This window comes from Ischnura elegans, chromosome 6 (assembly GCF_921293095.1).
Source record: "Ischnura elegans chromosome 6, ioIscEleg1.1, whole genome shotgun sequence".
NCBI lineage: Eukaryota > Metazoa > Arthropoda > Insecta > Odonata > Coenagrionidae > Ischnura > Ischnura elegans.
The window spans coordinates 108,867,702-108,880,955 of NC_060251.1; the positions used below are offsets into that span (position 1 = coordinate 108,867,702).

At 39.3% G+C, this 13,254-nt stretch overlaps 4 non-coding genes across 4 annotated transcripts; 3 read left to right on the forward strand and 1 right to left on the reverse strand.

Annotated features, from left to right (window-relative positions):
• The first annotated feature begins 1,104 nt into the window (after positions 1-1,104).
• Trnah-gug lies at positions 1,105-1,176 on the forward strand. The gene has a single exon. It is a non-coding gene; the product is annotated as a tRNA-His (tRNA).
• Positions 1,177-1,832: 656 nt separating this feature from the next.
• Positions 1,833-1,904, forward strand: Trnah-gug. Its single transcript has one exon. It is a non-coding gene; the product is annotated as a tRNA-His (tRNA).
• Positions 1,905-4,280: 2,376 nt separating this feature from the next.
• Trnaa-cgc lies at positions 4,281-4,352 on the forward strand. The gene has a single exon. It is a non-coding gene; the product is annotated as a tRNA-Ala (tRNA).
• Positions 4,353-7,242: 2,890 nt separating this feature from the next.
• On the reverse strand, positions 7,243-7,315 carry Trnar-acg. The gene has a single exon. It is a non-coding gene; the product is annotated as a tRNA-Arg (tRNA).
• Positions 7,316-13,254: the final 5,939 nt, after the last annotated feature.

Here is a 13,254-nt window from a genome sequence, read left to right on the forward strand (position 1 = left end):
CTTTTTGTTTTTCTATTGCCAACTAGTAGTTTTATTTGCAATATAGCCAGTGGCGGATCTATGATTGGACAAAGGGGGGTAAACTGGGTAGTCAGCGGAATTCCCCCTAGCCGATGGGGACTGAGTTTCGGGAATTTTGAAATTGGGATTTTCAAAGATCAAAAACTGGCTGTTTTATGCTAATTCTTTGGAAAAAATAAAATACACAAAGATTCCCTGGGTTTTGAAATAATTTATACCTCAAGTCGTAATCGTATTTAAATTCACCGAATAATATTTAGATAATTTTTTTTGTGTAAAGTGGTAACCTCAAATTTTAATTTTATCTAGTTCATTTTTCGACCAAACGGGGAAGGGGCTATTGCTCACTTTGCCCCATCAACCCCTCATCCATAGATCCGACACTGATGGTCCGCATGCTCATGTCCTTTTCACACTCCTAGCTAATGTTTTGACCGTGTGTCGCTATGCCGAGTGCTTGGAGTGTGTCCGGCGAGAGAGCGCATGTCTTACTAAGGCCAGGATGAGTGCTGTATGTCTGGTGTGGATTCAACGTGTTCCACCCACCCTGGTGGTTCCTAGCACTGTTCCTCGTAGATTTAAATAAGATAATCGGCATTCGTCCACTTACTTCGTGGCGGTTTCGTACACTAGAAGAACCTTGGTTCCAGATAACAACTCAGAGTGTATCGTGTAGGTGTCTGCATATGTAGTTACTATCAAATCATATTTGTAAAAACTAACTATCTTCATGAATATTTTGGATTACCATACTAATATATGAATAAATTAATTCGCCAACTTTTCGTATTTCCAATACGAACTATTTTTATTTCATGGTAGCATGATCGTGCTCTTAGCACTCTCCTAGATTCCCGTCTGATCGCGTGTCTTTGTCCAGTGTGCTTGCCCTGTGTATGGCGAACGAGCCCGTTTCAGGAAAAGGCTAAGATGAGGCTCTCTTGCTTATTGCGTAGCTACGGTAGCTACACTACTAAAATCACCTGCATGGGAGCGGCCTTAATTATGATGTCATTCGCGGCGATTATTGGACCATATGATTACCTCCGCTTCGAGAGCCCTTTCTTACCAAGCCTCGCAATAGCCGTGATCGTATAGTGGTTAGTACTTTGCGTTGTGGCCGCAACAACCCAGGTTCGAATCCTGGTCACGGCAGTGTGTCTACACTGGCACGGCAAGAGGTGTTATTTTTTTGTCATTTCAACTTCAGGTGAGAGTGAATTTCAAATGTCATGTTTCAAATGACTTGTCTTTTCAATTCACAGTAAGGCCCACTCCATTTCTTTCAATAAATCCTATTTTCTTTCTCAACCTTCCTTGTATCCTTACCTTAACACGACTTTAAGCATACCCTCCCCTTTTACAGCCTAAATATTTTGCTGGCAACAACCTCGAAAGGTAACTTATATCAAATAATGTCATTTTACTAACCTCAACAGAGATATCCTATGAAGAAAGAGGGAATATCAGGCCGTAAAATTAAATAGGGTAGTTTCCTTCATCAAAGGAAACGAAAGGCATTGATAACTTATATTAAATATATATAAATAAATAGGGTAGTTTCCTTCATAAAGAAAACGAAAGGCATTGATAACTTATATTAAATAATATTAATTTAAAACCACTACTGGGATACCCTAAGAAGAAAGAGGGAATATTATAAAGGCCATTAAAGTATACTAAGCGCGACAAGGTTCCAATGATCCTCTATCATCTATCTATTCTCACTTATCCAACAGTCGTTCACGACGGTTATTGGAGCATATGATTACCTCCGCTCCGAGAGCTCTTTCTATCCAAGCCTCGCAGTAGCCGTGATCGTATAGTGGTTAGTACTTTGCGTTGTGGCCGCAACAACCCAGGTTCGAATCCTGGTCACGGCAGTGTTTCACACTGAAACGGCAGGGGGTGTTTTTTTGCTGACAAACTGAAACGTTGAACTTCGAAATAGCTTTTATTTCGAATAGAAGTTTCGAACTTTTTCCTCCCTGTTGTTTTGCCCTATTTGCTTTCATTTTTGGACTTTACCATCTATTCGAGTGCTTTGGCGGTTGTGTGGGTTTTGAACGGCATACGTTTTAAGAGGGATTGTGATAGGATTTTAAGTATTCCTAACTTAACCTGTGTACCTATATTCATTATTTTCCCACCCTTTGTGTTCTATTTTCTCTTTTACGGTGCGCCTAATAATCTTTACTTTCTCAAAATGTTTTCTGTCTAAAAAATTATCTTTATTAAAATCTTTAAGAAAAGGAATAATTGATTTCGACCCTTTGGATGCGGACATTTGATTTGGATCTGTTGGGGGCAATGGGCAACGTGTACATAGAAATATTTGGAAGATTTAGTATTTAATATTTACCTTCCATTGCTTAAGTAGTGTACGTAAAAAAATGGGACGTAAATGTGCTAAAGTGTATTGGGTAACGTAATAAAGGATACACTGAGATGTATGTTCCACAAAACTTGACTGACCCAGGTTTCGACATGTACACTATGTAATTTTCAAAGGTACATATATTAGGTATATATTTTATTTAATGCAATATTCAATTTGCGAGCTTATTGCATACCTTTGAAAATGATATAGTGTACATGTCTAATCCTAAGTCGGTAAATTCACCTTCAGTGGAACATACAACTCAGTGAATCTTTTATCATGTTTCCTGTCACCAAGTTCCGCCAAATATTGCTATCCAGCCAACAAAATTTTAATCCTTACAATAATTTATAAAAAAAGGATTTTTTTGATCAAAAACCATGTCGAAATTTGAAACTAATATGTCAACATTATCGTCTGAAAAAAGAATTTTCCCTCTTAAAATATGAGTTGACATTGTTTTTCATTTTGATTACGTCTAGAAGTATATTTAATATTTTCGGAAAAAATGGCACTTCTCCGCAATGAATTTTAATAAAATTTAAAATTTCAGTTGTTTCGTCATGGCTTTCCGTTGTCCTCCTGGACGTTAAGCTCATTGTGTGACAGTGCTGTAAAAATTTGAAAAAAGGACTCTGTTAATGCCAACACGAGTTTGCACGCTGAATTGGAAAACAAGGAGCGGTGTGTTTATTGATGTTGGAAAGTGGGATTCCTAGAAGCCGCGAGGAAAATATTTGGGTTGTTCAACTGATCACGCTAGCTTCAGGGCGCGAATGAGACCGGGCGGCAGGACTTTAAATCATGCCCGTCTCCCGTCCCACCCTTTTCACATGTCATTCGCACATCCGCGCGGCGTTCATTAGCTCCGTTCCTCTCGTGTAAGTCACGTTCAGGCTCAATTCCGCGGAAGTTCGGCTTTTAGAGTTTGTTTGATGTGTGCCACCCCTTGCAGGAGTTTGGACAGGTGCACATATGATTCGGCTTGCCAACTTGTGCGGAAAAATTTGCTTTAGTTTAGATTGTAAATCACAAAAATACGTTCAGACTACAGATGGCACCTATTGTCTGACGTATTGTAAAATTAATGTTATAGCACGTAGCAGAAAGGTGATGCATCAAATTTTAACTATTGTCAGTTTTTATGACTTTTTGAGTGAGCTATATGTTTTCATTGGATTTGATTATTTCATTTTTAATTATTCTGTTATCAGTCATATTTTGGTGCGATCACGGCCGAGTAACAAAATATGGTGAAATCCCTGACCATGATTCCCTTGGAATCGCGTTAAAAGTTAATGTTACACAAAATACAGTATTGCGGCTAATTAGAAAAAGAAAGTCCACCAGCGCAGCAGCAGTCTTCACCAGTTGATAGAAACATTATCCCTGATCAATCAGTACTTTTTAGTATTACGTAATTATTATTTTTCCTTCAGCCTCGAGAGTTCCTTTTATAGCGTCAAAAGGAATAACTTGGTAAGGCAGAACACAGGGGTTTTTACTTACCCTCATACTATTCGCTGTAGAATAACAAGATAAAACATTTTATATTTTTTACGATAAACTTTGACTTAAAATTTGTGGCTATTCATTACTATCATCCAGTACTGATGCAGTTATGATGAACAAATCGCTTAAAGGGCTGTGGAAAATGTATCGCTAAGCATCCTGAGCGCATCGAAAAACGTTCTTCTCTCTGACTTAGCTGACCAGTGACCATGATGTGGAATTCTGTCGGTTAAAATAAATTCCTAAAAGGTACCATCAAATTATTTGTTCCTGGGACATCGTCATAGATTCCTTAGCTATGAGCATTCTCGTCATGTGATGCTTTGTGGTACTCTGTGGTTGTAATGACAGTGCTCAGTGGCGTCATGGGGGTGTAACTCAGTGGTAGAGTGTCTGCTTCGCATGCTGAAAGTCCTGGGTTCAAATCCCAGCACCTCCAAAAATTTTTTTATCGGAATTTCTATGTAATTGCAATTTGCGGTCATTTTGACCGGTATCATTTATGTTCTGCTTATTATTTGTGTTTTTTATAATGAGATTTTTTCTAGCATAATGAGTAGCAGCCACGTTAACAAATTGAAGTCACAAATGTATTTCTGATTGTTTCTCTACAATAACTTTTTTAACGTTATGCAATTACATCAGAGGTTCATTGCATATACTCGTACTACCTCAGAGATTACCTACCAAAGTTAGTGATCAGGTTGATAAAATAAATTTAAAAATATATTTTTATTATTTGAAAATATTGTAAATTTGAGCTAAAAATATACGAATCGCATTGCAAAATATAATACACGATGTAAATTATTTACACACACCATCACAAATGAGAGAAAACCTATATTGGTAAAAAATAACCGCTGCCTGCGAATTTAGGCATGGTAAAAAGATAGTGCTTTTGCTATTAAAGAGCTTGATTGCCGAAAAAAAGTTGTTTCAATCTAGTACTCTTCGTAAACGTAACTCTAATTTACGGCGCCATTGTTGTCTTGCTTTCCACCTATGACACAACGCTATCACTTATTCAAACACCCCATCTCCTTTACATCATTCACAGCATCATATCGCGCGCTCCGAAGGACACGACCCCTTTTCCTGCTGTCTTGTTCTCAAATGGCTAGTGGATTGCTTTTCACTCATATCTGTTTGTTGACTTAACTGTCTCTGCCGAAAACATTCGCGGAATTGTTTTCATTACAACTCCTTTGCTTAAGGGTTTTCGAATCAATAATCATTGAGCATATTTGAGAATGTCTTTTTCGGTAGAGATCGTTTGCGCTGCTGCCCAAACGTAATGATACCTATAGCGTACTAGCACAAACAATTCCATTCTAGGGTTGCAAACTATTGTTCTACGAATGGATATTATTTATTCTATACGCATTAATGAAGTAATGAGATACTTAGTGTCGGAAGGTAAACTTCAATTAAAGTGTAATGCAATCTACAGGGTTCCCCTAGGTTAAAAGGTGCTGTTTATCACATTTTAAGTTTGACCGAAAGCTTTATTTTGAGAATTATGTTATGTATGGGTTGTATGGGGTTGATAAATGTCACGTTTTATGTTCGCCAAGATATATGAAATATGATGTACATTCTTCAGAATGTGTTTTATTCCATCGCAAATGTTTCTTATTAGTGGGAACTAGTGAAAAAATTGACGTTGCTTTGGAAAACCTGTAAACGTCATGAATTAAAAGTATAAAACATTTGGATCCCTGAATATATTAATAAAGGAACCCGGGGCAGAATGGGGTATCAAATTCAAAAATTGAAAAACAAGCACCAAACGGTTTAAGAAGTTAACGTCACATTTATTAGACTTTTTGAAATATATTGAACACCATTAAATACAATAACACAGTGAAAACAAATCTTAATTACGTATTTTTTCCCAAATCAAAAAATTATGTCATTTACCCCGTTCTTCCACAGGAATGGGGGGGGATGGGGTATTGTAAAAATTAATGTTGTTGGTCTCAGTGGCGGTGGGGATAAGTCCTCCCCTACCAAAATGAAGGCCGCGGGTTCGAGTCCCGACTGGATAGGTCTCCCCTTCCCGGACTTGGGTGGGTGTGATCGTCTGTTGTTGATTGTTTAAACTCCCGATATAAAGGCCACATTATGCTGTTTTCGGGGGTAATTGTGATAACTAAAAAAAATAAAAATAATTGCAAAAACAAATTACATGTTTGAAAAAAGAAAACCTCAACTTATGTGTTCTTTTCTTTTAATTTGAATGAATATTTATTTGCTGTACACTTTTACTTGTTAGTATTTTTTGAAGCCTAACCACAGCATAACACAAGTTAAGAATCATCTGCTTCGATATCCACTTCTGCACAATAGTTGTGGGCCCATTTCTAACATATGTTACAAACGACCCAGCCTTCTGCTGATTTTGAATGTGAATCGCCGCAATATTAACCTATAGTTGTATCTTTCAATCCCATCATTCTTTTTTCCATTTTAATTCTGGAAGATTCCGCCCAGGAAACATTGGAAAGGCAGTTGTACTCTGGGTAAATTTTTGCCCGAAAACACTCCATAGTGTGCTCTGTCCTGGAATTAATATCTTCATAGTGCAGTGCAAAGCTGAATTTACACACCATGGCGAATCAGAAATTATGAAAAACTAGATCAAAAAAATTAACTGCTTTATGCTATAATTCTTTGCGTATAACTGATTTTGCTGTTTGATTCAAAGAGTGAAACGGCCTCAAAACTTGCGAGAATCAATTCTTTGGCTCGCTCAATTCAAAATAGTCAAAGAATCAAAGATTTTGACATAAGTTCCTTAAGCTCCACTTTCCATTGTAGTTTTAAAATAAATAATTCCCTTCACATATTTAGCTTTTATTTTTTCTTTAAAAAAATGTTTATTTCATTTGGAGAATCAAAATTTGCCGCCTTCGTTTATTCAACGCGTATGCTAGGTGTAATTATCGGATGGAAAATGTTTCCTAACTATCAATTTCGAAAGCTAACGCTTCGGAGGGTTTATTCTTTTATTTGAGGCATTCTTCCGGTTATGGTAGGCTTGGATGAAGCCTTTCGCGAATTACGCAGATCATCCCCAACCACAAATTGGACTCCCCTCTCCAATTCCATAGATCCAACCCCTTCATTCCAAAGGGTACTAACTTCCAAAATGAAATCGCTTATGAGAAAACTGAACGGATGGGTCTGCATGGAGCAACATTGAATATTTATTTAATATTATTATCACTATTATTGAGCAATTCTTCCGACCTGCTCTCCATGTTTCGCAGAGAGGAAAACTCTTAACCAATTTGTCTCTACCTCGGGCAAAAAAATAAAAATTCCGACCCTGCCAGGATTCGAACCTGGAATCTTCTGATCCGTAGTCAGACGCGTTATCCGTTGCGCCACAGGGCCTTGGGTTTATCGGGGCGTTTTTCATTGCGTGTTTCGTGGCTCTGGACAGCTGCCACCACTAGTGAGAGTCGTTTTCAAGTTTGGACCTAGGGAGGGGAAAGGGGGAGGGGCTCCCTTACGCTCCCGGTAGAGTATTCTGGTTTCTGCCTCGGAGGCCGTACCTCCAATAGATGGGAGCGCGCTCCTTTCGCGAGCATTTAACTTATCACTGGCTTTATCCTGCTGTATGTGAATCGATGGATTACATATCCTTCTATCTTCTATATTATTTCTACTGTATAGATACCTTTTTTTCAACTTATACGCAACCAAACTCTACAAATGAGGTACCAATATGCACAGAATTTATCAGGGAAAATGCGACGGCATATCTTACTTCCTCAATATTGCTTTTGTTCCCTAAAATTGGTTTTTAAATAATTAAAAAAAAACAAAAATCTGTAAATACTCCTGACGTTAACGGCGCACACACTGATAAATTTGTTCATTTGCAACAATATCTCGCATTCTTTAAATAACTTTTACCAAAATGCGGCTGATTCCACATTCAAGTCTCCTGTTGATACGTATTAGCCCCCTGCCAAACACCCTAGAGGTGGCTCGCAGGGTATTATGTAGATGTAGATGTAAGTATGAGTCATCATGTGCGTTAAACAGAGGATAGTGTAATTACTTCCAATATTGTGTTTAAAGAGGTCCTCTGACCTCAATTTGTAGATGAACATTCCAATTAAATTTGTACATAAGACTCTGCCTTTTTTTCTACATTTTCAAATTAGAAACGCGCCTATCCCTCTGTGGGCCTGCATTGAAAAGAACGGGGGAAGACCGCTGTGAGCGGACGCAGTACGCTCGTTTAACTGATCACTACTGACTTTATCCTGCTATATGTGAATCGATGGATTACATATCCTTCTATATCACATATATTTATTGAACCCTTAAGTCTACACCCGCAACAATCTCAATCTTGGTTACAAACTAGGGATGGTCGGATCGGATCCAAATATCCTCGGATATTGCCCTTCATCGGATGCATCGGATCCAAAGTCGCGGAAGACATCGGATCTGGATGCGAAATTTTAAGTAAAAGCTTCAGTGAATGCAACGCCCCTTGAGGGTGGAAAGAGTTCCGATTCTCTCTTCGAATGCGCCGTCACATTGCGAGTCTTTTCTTACTCATGAACCGTTTTGTTTGAAAGCTCTCGCAGAGGTTACGTAGGAGAATTTCAGGCGTGGAAAATAAAGGAGGCAAAATACGACTGGCACATGGTGCTACTATTCCCAAGAGATCGAACAATCATCGGGGGAATCTCTGCGTCAGGAATTTGAAAATTCATTTGGATCCGAAAATATCCGATCCGAAAGATCCGGCTCCGAAAATCAAGGATCCGATCCGAATCCGGATCCGAAAAAAATCCTGGATCCGTCCATCCCTATTACAAACACAAGTAAACTATCCTTGGCAACAGTATTGGAGATGTAAATTGTGCCAATTACGGCCACCGAGTACATTGTCGTTTACCTTGTGGTCTAGTTTCTCTTCCATTTAGTAATCCCTATGCGGGTAGCACAATGGGTCTTCCTGAGCTTGCGAAGCCTACAATTTTTTTCGGTTCTAGTGTTTATTTTGTAAATATTCGGCTTATATTAACAACTATTGACCTTAGTTTTTGTTAACAATCGTTTAAACTATAAAATGTTCCATTGATATCGCATATTTTCATATGTAGCGACGCTCACGACTTATAACCTTACCCTAGACTTATTTAGTCCTATTAAATGATTTATTCACATCTTTCGTTTCACTGAATACCTCTAAGGTGTTTGGCTGTGGGTGACAAATAGCCAGTAACCAGCATGTGATAAATTATAAATATTATTAAATGATAAAATAGTATATTTCGAATGCACTGCCTAATCAGCAGTCGTTTTGTAGTACGAAGCGTGTGACGTCATCGGTGGATGACCGGAACATTAAATGCTATGTTTTATTTTACGTTAGGAGCACAATCTTGATTATGGATAAATGCCGTAGTTTAAGAAATAAGATTCCCGAATTCCACCATTTAATTCATAGTACCAAGTCTAACGCTATTATTGGAACTGAAAGTTGGCGAACAGGCTAAGGATTCAGATGTATCTTCCCAAATGGTTTGGATCTTCCCAAAATCGTTCACCGTTTATCGGAAAGATAGAATTAATCGAGCTAGAGGCGGAGTGTTTATAGCTGTAAATAATTCAATCGTCAGCCAAGCGGTAACCGTAACTGATTGTGAGACCAGCGTTGGATCTGTGTGGTGTTCAAAATCTGTGTGATGTCCAAAATTCAAAACTATGTTATTATCCTCGTGTTTTAGACCACCCAACTCAGTTACAACATGTGGAAGTCCAATTGCATCGTGCATGGTGGTGATCGATCACCCCATGCCAAACACCCTAGAGGTGACTCGCAGGGTAATATGTAGATGTAAATGGTTGTGTCTCTTTACATGCATGCTTATGGTTCGAACTCACACTTCTCATCACTCTCATCCTTTGTATTAGACGAACTCCCCGGAGGGTATAAGGGGATAGATCTTCTTAACCTCCCCCCCCTCAAAGCCTCAGAGAAATAAAAAAAATGTTTATAAATATTGCCTAGTTTTGATATACATAATAGCTGCATCTGCCTAAAGCCTTTAGCGCCAAAACGAAGTAAAATTTATTTCCCGGCATATCATTTTTCAAAAAGTTTCCCGGATCCCCCGTTGCCCGGGGGTGGAGTTCCCCACACCAGGCCATACATATCCTTAGTTACGCCACTGTGGTCCATGGAAAGAACAGGCCCCCGTACGCTGAATGTGCATAAATTCACACGGATGTGGATGAGCGAGCGAACGCGTATCTGGTTAAGGCTAGGATGAGTGCTGCATGCCTGGTGTGGAATCACCCCGTGCCACACACCCTGGTGGTGGCTTGCACGACACCTACCTAGTGGATGTAGAACGACCGACGATGCCTTCGATCATGAATGACCGACCACCGACTTCAATCGCGTAAGATTGACTACAGACTTCGGTCACGAATGAACGACCCACGTCATTACTCACGAATGACCGACCCACGACATCGTGCGCGAATGACTGATCCACTTTATTTATTTATTTCACACACCACCGAAAACAGCACTATTCGGCCTTTACATCGGGGTTGATAACATTTAACAATCACAAACATCCATGCCCTGGGAAAGGGTAACTTACCCAGGCGGGACTTGAACCCGCGACCTTCGGTTTGGCATGCGAGGACTTTACCCCGCTGCCACCGAGGCCGGCAATGAATCGATCGATCATGAATGACCGACACGCACGACTTCGGTCGCGAACGGCCAAATAAATTGTGTCGTTCGTCGGAATGATGTCGTTCAGCAATCGCTCGTTCGAAATATCTCGATCGTGCATTTCGGTCGCTCGCGACCAACCCATCGTAGGTATTTATCTGAGAGCTCTAATTTGGGTGTTTTTTTTAGGCCTTCGTTTGAATGTGCTTTATATCCTGTCGCTCGTTACTTCCGATCTGATGCTTGTGTGTGTTGTACTGCCAGGTAAAATACAGCGTGCGAAATTATACGTAGTGTCTTAAATCCGCCTTTTATCTCCTGATTCATGGCATAACCTCAACACCCATCACCAGCTGTGGGAGCCAGAGGCGGCGGCAACATATCCTTTATTTTCTCTGCTACGTCATCCTTTGACTTTTATCATTTCCCCTCCCTTTCTCCCCCCCCCTTTCTCTCTCTCTCCCCTCCCCTCATCACCTTGACCTTGACTTTGGCATCCATTCCAGTCTTTCATCCTCTCCTCATTCTCCTTCCCCTCCAGCCAGCGTCCATTTCAACAATACCCCTCTTCAACATTTTTCCAGCTCTCGACCCAAGCAAAGTACTCCCCTCACTCACAATCAGCGAAGATAGAATTCCTATTTTCTCCTGTCCCCTTTATCTCTGCTTGTTTGTTTTTTTTTGCTGCTAAAACAGTAACCCAACACAGTTCCCACATCCGTTCGCAGCGTGAGGGATAACAAGTTGGACGTAAAACTCTTAATTAAACGCCACTACCGGTTGGTGTTTTCGAGTAAATGAGAAATAACCAGATGAAGTTCGTTTTAATCTTTTCGTAGTCCGTATTCTACGAACGCCTGTATGCTTTTTGGTATGATACTTTCTTTTGGCTTCATTAAGGCCTGGTTACACGGTACATTAATTCGTACAAGTTAATGTACGTGAATGATTTTGGTGGACCGGAACGGAACATGTACGAATGCATGAACCAAATTAGAGCAGGTTCTATTTTCTGTGCATGCATTCACACAAGTTGGGTGGTTAGACGGTGCATTTTGGCGTTTATTCTCGCGTTCATACATTTAGACGTTAACCCGTACGTGTTCATGTATAGTGTTACCAGGCCTTAATGAGTACTCAAGTTACCAAAAGAATATTAACAGCTACATATTGTATGTACCATAAAAATTGTGGCATGCCTTTTCTTTTACGATTCTATACGTTATGTTGATAAAAAAATTAATGTTTACAATCGTTACCACATTATAATTAAAATTACCGTGTTTTCCGCAGAAAAAACTGTTAATGTAAATATGTTTTAGTCAGTCACTTTGTCTGAATTTAAAATTTTGTGAACATTGTAAAATTAATTTCAATACTCCATTGTCGAACAGCACGCCTAAAATTAAATGTTTGGTGTAATTTACGTATTTTGGCCTGGATTTCCAAACATTTTGCTCTGAAATTTCTTGAAAAAACAATTCCATTAATTTTTGGACACCGTATACCTATGTTATAGCTTATTACCTTTACGATTAAGCTAGCAATTAGAAAGGAAAAACAGACTTAAAAGAAATTTTCGATTGAAGACTGCATTAAGAATTAATCAGGTGCTTGTGTCTTAGTACAGTACATTGCGATTTCTTTACAATTGTTCTATTGATTGTAGATCAGGTTCTTGTCCCTCCGAGGCTGCCTTTAAGCTCCGAATTATTTGTACTTACATAGGTACTGTAAAAAGCTATGGAGTAAATCTATTCATTACTAAGGTTTTGGGGTCACGAGTTTTGGTATTTGCGAACACCAAGCTTGAAGGGGCATCCGCAACTTAGGTTATATGAATGCTCAAAATCACCCATATCGTTTACCGTTTTATAACCGCTTGCTTCTGCTTCGAGACTCTTATCGATTGGTGATGTGTGTTAGTCATAATTTCATGGAAAAGTCGTTACCTCATTCGCTCTAACTCGCCGCTTGGTAGGCGTGTGTTTACTGACGTGCTCAACAAGGAAATACTTGGACCGGCGTGCTATTAAGTAAATAAAAGGTCCGCTTGCTTCGCTCGGCCGTGCGTCTCAATAGGTGTTAAATGTGTCCTCCCTGGAATTCTCCGCGCTCGCCTGATCGCGTGAGCGGCCACCGGCGCGTCATGCACGGAGGAAATTTACCTCTGTTCGCATGTCTCTTAGCTTTTCGCATAATATCGTAATTGCCATGAAAAGCGATACTAAGTGACACATAGAATATAGTAAATAATGCGTGTTGTTTTCAAATAATGATGTAACACGGTTTATGTTTTACCAGTAAATTTAATTTTGCCCTTAATTTAAACTAAAAAAAAAATAATGCGTACACATGAAATACCTCCTTTTTTATTTTGCTAAAATGTCCACATACAGCATTAATGCCAGTTTTTCCGCGGCCCAGCAACAAGCAAATACAAAGAATATGAGGAGAATCAAATACATCAAATATAACGAGATTTAAATACATAATAGAACAGAAATCAGGCCTTTCAGCCCGTAGCACCATTTTGTTCGTAATCGCTGCTATTTCCGGGGTCCAATCGCAGAAGTGAGATCCTGATAATAGTGCAAAGAGAAATTCAGCAAAAATT